The following is a 7,950-nucleotide window of genomic DNA, read 5'->3' as shown; positions in this document are numbered from 1 at the left end:
GTCAAAATAATTCTGGATTAATTGTCTTGCATGGAATGGAAACATTTGTAAAGAACAATGCAAATGTAAGTTGTAAGATGATTTTCACTAAGACCTTTTTATTAGGTGTGAGTACCAGCTTGCTGCACTTCTAAAATCTTTCAAGATATTAGATTTAATGTACTGAAGTTTCTGTTCATTAATAGAGAAGGTAATGATTTATTTATTATGTTTATAGTGGACTTGTCATTGCTACCATTTTAAATTTTAATCATTAGAATTCTCTGTTTATAACCCTGTATAAAGATTTCTCTAAGCATCTGAGGAGGATCTCAGATTGTCACTGAGACTACTAAATAGCAGTAGTAATGATATTTGAAAATGTTAAAAATATAAATGGTTTTATTATTGGATTAACAGCCAAATTTATACTATAGTGGATAAAGGAAACTAGAACAACTTATATTATTAATCATTAGGTATAACAGCAGTTGCTAAATTTAGAATATTAAAATGGTGAGTGATATATTGCATATTTATTGTACCTTTTCCAATTAATTCTGCAAAAAAAGGCCAAAGATCTTTAGATATTTTAAGTACATTCAGTATTGTTTGAATTAAAACTGAAACAATGGAAATTGCCTCACACATAACTTCAAAATGTGTTAAAAGCAAATAAAATAAGCAAATGCAAATTTTCTAATTTAGAAAGGTCACTCAATTTTTTGAGAAATAAATACTGATGATATATCTTATTAAATGTACTGAAAGCTCAATGTTATTTCAAAAGGTAAAAATATGTAAGAAAGTCAATAAAACTAAACTAGTAAGTTCTTTCTTTTTCAAAGGTGTCATACTTTTAAAGTTGCCATTAATTATCTACAAACAATTATTTCATTTTGTAAAATAAAAGTTAATGGAGAAATTAAATAATAGGTTTTGAACTAATTATTTTACAAATATTAGACACATACACAGTACGAGAAAGATGTTTTCTCTAAAAGATATAATCATCCCTTTCATAGGTGCATAATGTAAATAACAGTAATAATTAATTATCATGTTGCTGATTTTAGAGTCACAGTTGTCATACACCTAGTAGAGAAAACTTAAAATCTAAATTTATTTCAGCTGTTCATAAACCAAGTTCATTGGATTCATTTTTTCGAATTGAAATTAAAGCAGAGATACAAAGAAAGTTGCCAAAGACACACCATCAATCTGTGGTGGTGGACAAAGAAACATAATTCGGAATAACAGAATCACCATTTTAATGTTTAGCCATTGGCTATCATTCGATTAAAAAAACAGCAAATACTTTGCACCTCTTATTTCCTCATTTGAGGCATAACCTATACTTTCAGTGAGGCAAAAGTCTAAGATGATGACTAAACCAAATCAACAGTGAAAAAAGTCCAACTAATTATATATTTATATAGAAACATATATAATAGCAATATATAAAGCTAAGTAACATTTTGTTATAAAAATGATAGAGGAAATAAAATCCAAAATTATTTTAGATAGTATTTCAGTTTTTTGTCTCAAGAAAAACAATCTTAAAAGGAAACAAACATATTTGGAGAGTTTGAGAATTTCATGACATTTATCTTTTACTTCCTGTAGGTATATATCTATTTACAAACAACTTGTCATGGACACAATAAGCAATGGTGAAGAATATATTTCTTCTACTCATTATTTTGTTCAAAGACATTGAAAAAAAAATGGCCATTCTGTCTTCCCCCGTTTAAAAAAGTTTTGGTCTTAATTCTATTGGATCAGATTTTCCAAGTTATACCTGTCATCCTAAAAGTGATTCCCATATTTGATGTTTCACATATTTCCAATGAATTGGCCATTTACACTCTTGTCAAGTATATGAGCAGTTGAACAGTTTAGGAAAAGCTTCTGTGTATGCTGCAATTATTATTTCCCTTCTGTATTCACATACCTCTTAAATTACTGCTGCCACTTCTCTTATGATGTCCAGGGACTGTGAGAGACAGTGCATTTTACAAAATCACCTAAACAGGAGTAATTTCATCTCTGGGAGACTCCAAGTCACTGTAAATGGTTAACTTTAACACATATGTTTATATTTTAAATACAATATTAATATACAATATACCAGCTCCCCCTTTTCATGTAAAATTATTCATTCTCATGTTTCTTATAAGTTTTATTTCCTTAATATAAACCTACATAGAATTTGCTACCTCATATATCACATATAAAGCTTTGATAAACTTTGAGGTCCCCAAGAACAATATCTAAAAATCCATGATTATGATAGATACATTTTAATACTAGAGGAACAAATTTTATTTAATCATGATTGAAAGTTAAAATACACTTATGGTCTAGCTGGTAATGTAAAATTATTTGAAGTTTCTAGGTTAAGACAATATGAAAATATGGAAGCTATTCATCTAGCTGAAAATCATTTGAATTCAAAAAATTTTTTAAGGAAATAAACCTGATCTGATCAAATAAAACAGATTTTTCAGGAGTTACCACATGAGTCATCAGTTGGCAACCAAGATTCTTAATGTTCGTAAGCACGCAATAGTGGCATTTTGTAAACTATATTACCTACCCTGTCAACGAAAGTGTGTAATTTAAAATATACTAAGAAAGAAATTGTCACCTTTATGTTTTAGATGTTGTGTATTTAAAATTACTAATGAATGACAACTTCATAGTGACAATTTAAAATCCCCATCCCCTTATTCACATTAAGTCTTGCTTACATAGTTCTTGATTGCCATATTAGAAATTGAGTCATATTTTTATTTTAATAATGTGGGGTATGTCATGAATTTGCCTTAGGATATTCTTAAAATTCTTTTCTTAGCAAAATAAAGAGATACATCATCTTCTTTTTTTTTTTTCTTTCAAAAAAAAAAAAAAAACAGGGAGGTAGGAGACAGTAGTAGAATGATTTAGTTGTGAGAACTAAAAGCAGTGATAGAGACCATTTTCCATATGTCTGACCTTGGGCACAGAGCTTCTAAATGAAGAGACTAGGCCAAAACCATAATAGGACAACGGATGACTCAAGTGCATGCTATGCAAACAAATACCTTCTCTGGGGTAAAAAATCTTAAAAGAAGATGAAATTCGTTGTTAAATTAAAAGTCAAACATAGTGAAAGCCATATGAAATTAGTAATTTCCTAAAATGCTTACTTTTATAGAAAGACCCTCTTTAATTTTCTATATATATATATCTATAATCTTGGAGATGATATTTAAAATTTATAATCTGTATAATCAATAATTATCATTTAACATTCAAAAAAACAATTTCCAGAGAAATACTACATTTTCATCTAAGAATTAGGGATCTTTCATCATAACTGGGTAACAAATATATCATTATACTGATTGAATGCGTTTAAATGACAGTCTGGTGAATGATTTTGAATATACTTTAAAATTAGTAATTTCTGGATCTCAATACTCTCATTTGGATGCACCCATATATATGCTAATGGTCACTAGCTTTAAAAAATTGGGATGATTATATAACTGAGGTATATCGTTTGAAAAAACATAATTATAACTTAACTAGTGGTAATTTATAACTTCATATTTTAATATCTGATACCTAAATGCTAAACAAAAAGAAAACTGTGAAGAAACCCTATTATGTGTATTGTATATCTTACGAAACTTTAGCGAGGGCAGATTTCAGCTATATAAAGAAAAATATATACCATTAACTTTATATTATGAAGTGAAAATTTAAAGTAGATATTAAAACAGAGGATTTAAATAAATTTGATAGCTATAAGTCTTTCACTATTATTAGAATTTTCAGAGTGATACACCCTTTTGACTTTGGATGTTAATATAGCAAAATGTATTCCATCTTTATAAAGTTAAAAGGCATATTTTTGTGTGGATAATTTATGTAAATATATTATTACAGGTGAGATTTATTTATTGGTCAAGTTTTCATTTTTATATATCAATTTTTATATATAATATTTAAAACTGTAGTCTGCATGGCACCGATGAACTTTTCATGTATGAAACGTGCTAGTCAGAGTATTATAGTATCCTAAAAGAAATTTGCTAATCAGTTAACCTGGGATTACTGACACCCTTCAGATTTTATTTCAATAGGCAGGTACTAAATTGAAAATATGCAGAAATTTTGGTTTCAATATCCATTATTATATGTTGTTTTTAATGAAGTATACAATAAGATTTTTGAAAAGTATGTTAGTTGAGAATGCTAGAAATGATCACTAGTGGTAGAAATTGATTTGTGAGTAACAATCTAAAACATGTACACTCCAGAACACCAAAACCACAGAATTTTGCTGCTTGCATAAATATATATGAATATAAATATGATTAAATACTGAAGTATTACAATCAAGAAAGGATTGAACTTGTATGGTAATATCTTGAAAAAATTATTTAAATATACAAATTGCAAATAAGTTTGTCAATGTGGACCAGGTATAAATTAGTCTTCAAAATAAAGCCACAATGTCATCTGTGCATATGTTAAACTAAAATTAAAAACAACAACAAAAATGAAAAATATCCTTCAAAACAATGGTTCATAACTTCCACTTTTAGAAACATGAAATTTTAAAGTATATACATGTTTATTTTATAATAGAAATGTACAATATTTCTTCATGATTACTAATAAAGATGCCAAAAAAAACCTCAGTGGAAGATTTCCATTCAACATATCTCTATGACTATTACTTGACTATTACTTTCTTGTATAAAATGACTTTCCTAACATCTAATAAAAATGGATCTGACATACTTAGCATTGTGCAATATATCATAACATTTTGTTTTGATCTCTAAAAAATCAAATTATTTTATATTTGCATTACATCAACGTTCTATAAAATATTTCTATTTTAATCTTCAGAAGTTATTTTAGGAAATAGTCTAAATCTTTCAAACTTGGAGTTAAATGTTGTTCTTTCAATACTAGTACAGTTTTTATAATACTAGTACAATTAACATGAGAATTATTTGACCCGTGCTAGTAAGCCATGGTCTGCTAAAACCGGAGGAAGAAACAAAAAGTACTGTATTATTGTCACATTCAAAAATTTTACTGCATCAAATTTTCTGTCCCCAATCTAACATTCCTAAAACATTAAAATAAGAGTATAATTTGAAATCCTTGAAAATGTTAAAATGTAGAAAAACTTGGGAAAAATGTGTGTATAATGACTCCTTGATTATCCATCTATTTTTGCATGTCATATACATGCTACATATATTCATGCAAATATATATGGTTAGTCATAGAAAGGCATTAAATTGAATTGAAATTAATAATTATAATGCACAGCTGCAATATCAATGGATATAAAATTTATGAGGATATAGATGTTAGACAATTATTTTTAGGCACATGACTAACATCTATCCAACTACTTTAAATTTATTCTCACATATTTATTTGCAATAGTGGAGAATCTCAAAGGGTTTGTAGAAACTTATGCATAAATAAAACTGTTAATATGGTAACAGTTTATACTTTTGCAACATTTTATTCTCTTTGAAAAACAATTAATTAACTATACCTGATTCTAGTATTTAAATCTGTTGCTTTGATGTTCCTAGTTCCTTTTTCTTAGTGTAAAATTTATTCTTAAAAGTAGTCATTCCAAGTATCTTGCCATGCCTGCAAATATCTTAAATTGGAGCCATCTGAAAAGTGCAAGAAGAGCACATTTCCAAATGAATTGACAGAATATTTGTGATTTGCTGTATTATCATTAATCTGGAGTTGTGTGACTTTGGGAACCATCGATGGAACTCTTCAAATTAAATAGCCAGCTTTTGGCATTTCAAACTAGGACTAAACTATTTTCACTCTTTCCCTTGCCTTATTGAAAAATAATGAAGAAAAAAGATAAAAAGAGAGAAGGAAGGAGGGAAGGAGCAGATGTAAGGAAACAAGAAATAATAGAATAGAAAAAGAAAATAATGAATATTAATTTGAATATTTCGCCAACAAAACAAGGTAGTAACATAAATATAATTAATACATAAGGCCAGAAACTGCGATCTTGGATTAAATTCTTAAATTGTAACTTTTTTCACAGTACGTGTGGATGTTCTCATTATAAACTAGTTTGATTTTCTTACTAGTATTGAGGAAACAGTGGTGAGGAACAGACTTGGGTTCCCAGGAAATTTGTCAGAAATTTCCACTTTTAATGTGTAAAGGTGATAATCTTCACTAAACAGAAGACAGGTTCCAAGTTGGCTATCTATGCTAAGGTGGTTTAACTTACCACTTCAATCAATAGTTTAGCTGTAAATGATTTTTTATATTAGCATTCAAATTATCTACATTTTCTTGGAATATGTTTATTTTTTCTTATATAATTTAAGTATTTACATAATAATTACATAGACATAGAAATAATATTTTGTAATATCTACTTGGAAATATACTTATATGAGATTTATGCAACATATTAAATCGAACAAGCACAAAGAGTAAGCTTAATTTGCATCCAAATTTAATTGATGCCTGAAACATTACATATTTTCTTCCCCAAAATTCTGTGAAGAGAATTTGCAGGGTTTCTTACTCCAGTCATATACTACTGATATGCCCATTCCGATTATCTACTCAGTGAACAACTTAAATCAACAAAAATCAAATTTTCAACACTATACAACCTATATTCTAATTTATAAGCTAATGTATTAGCAGGAAGACATTGGTAGGAGAAAAATGATTCATTTTTTAATTCTGTGCAGTTTCATAATTCTGAGATGACAAAAAATTTTTCACGTTTATGAAAGTCAGGATGAATTTACTTTTATTTTCTTAACACAGTGGGGAAATATAAAAATTAACGGGAACTTTTAAAAATCAATCTATAAATGTTATTTTCAAGATTAAAATAAAATATTGGACATCTTAGGAAGAGTAAAGATAGAAATGAACCACCTAAAGGGAGTATATGCAACAAAATGATGTAAAATAATGCTGGCTTTACAATAAAATTTTGTAAATCTTTGAAAAAATACAACACTAAACTCTCTTTGAAAGTTACTTATGTTGCCCAGAACTAAGTCATTAATTTTATGTAATTGTTATCTTTTTATTTTATGCACCAATTAAGAAATAAAACTAAGTTACATGGAGGATTCCACTTTACATTTATATTTTATAATTTATAAAACTGTCATATCTATATATAATAAGGTTGAAGAAGTGATATTGACATTAAAAAATAACTTCCTGCTGCTGTGAAGAATTATACCAATCTCAATTGTGAAGTCAAATGCTAGTATTTTTTTTTCTTTTCTAATCCTGGATCTAATATAGAGGAGGTAGATGAAGAGCAAGTAATGCACTTTTCCTCATGATAATACCATGGCATTATTAAGCTTATTCCTTTCCTCTTTGAAAAAAAAATTAGAAAGGAAAATGTTGCAAAGAATATGAATAGCTTACTGTACTTGGTCAATGTAGCATTACAATTTTTTTTTTTTTTAATCCTCCGGGAAACTGGTACCACCTGTTCAATCTGAATTCAAGTAGTTACTGTCAATTTTCTCATGGGTGAATGCTGCCTCTTTGTGGCAGAATGCCATGGAAATTGTTCTTTAAACACAAAGTTCATGAACAGCCCTTGATACTGTACAAATTCCAGATGAAATTATGGGGAGATCCACCTATAGCAATGAAGCACATAATTGAAACATTTCTTATCCTTAAATTGCAGTCTAAACTCACTAGAAAACCTTATTCAAAGATGACGAGCTCATATACACCAACATTTTGAGCATTTAGAATATTGATCAACTTTAGATAAGGAATCCATCATAATTGTTGAAGGTAGATTTACACAAATTAAAAATATGAAAACTATGGAAAACTGTAGACTGAATAAATAATGCTGATATGACAAGTACATTATATTAAGAGAAAAGTGAATATGCGATATATTACTTA

This window comes from Nomascus leucogenys, chromosome 5 (assembly GCF_006542625.1).
Source record: "Nomascus leucogenys isolate Asia chromosome 5, Asia_NLE_v1, whole genome shotgun sequence".
NCBI lineage: Eukaryota > Metazoa > Chordata > Mammalia > Primates > Hylobatidae > Nomascus > Nomascus leucogenys.
This window is presented reverse-complemented; position numbering follows the sequence as displayed.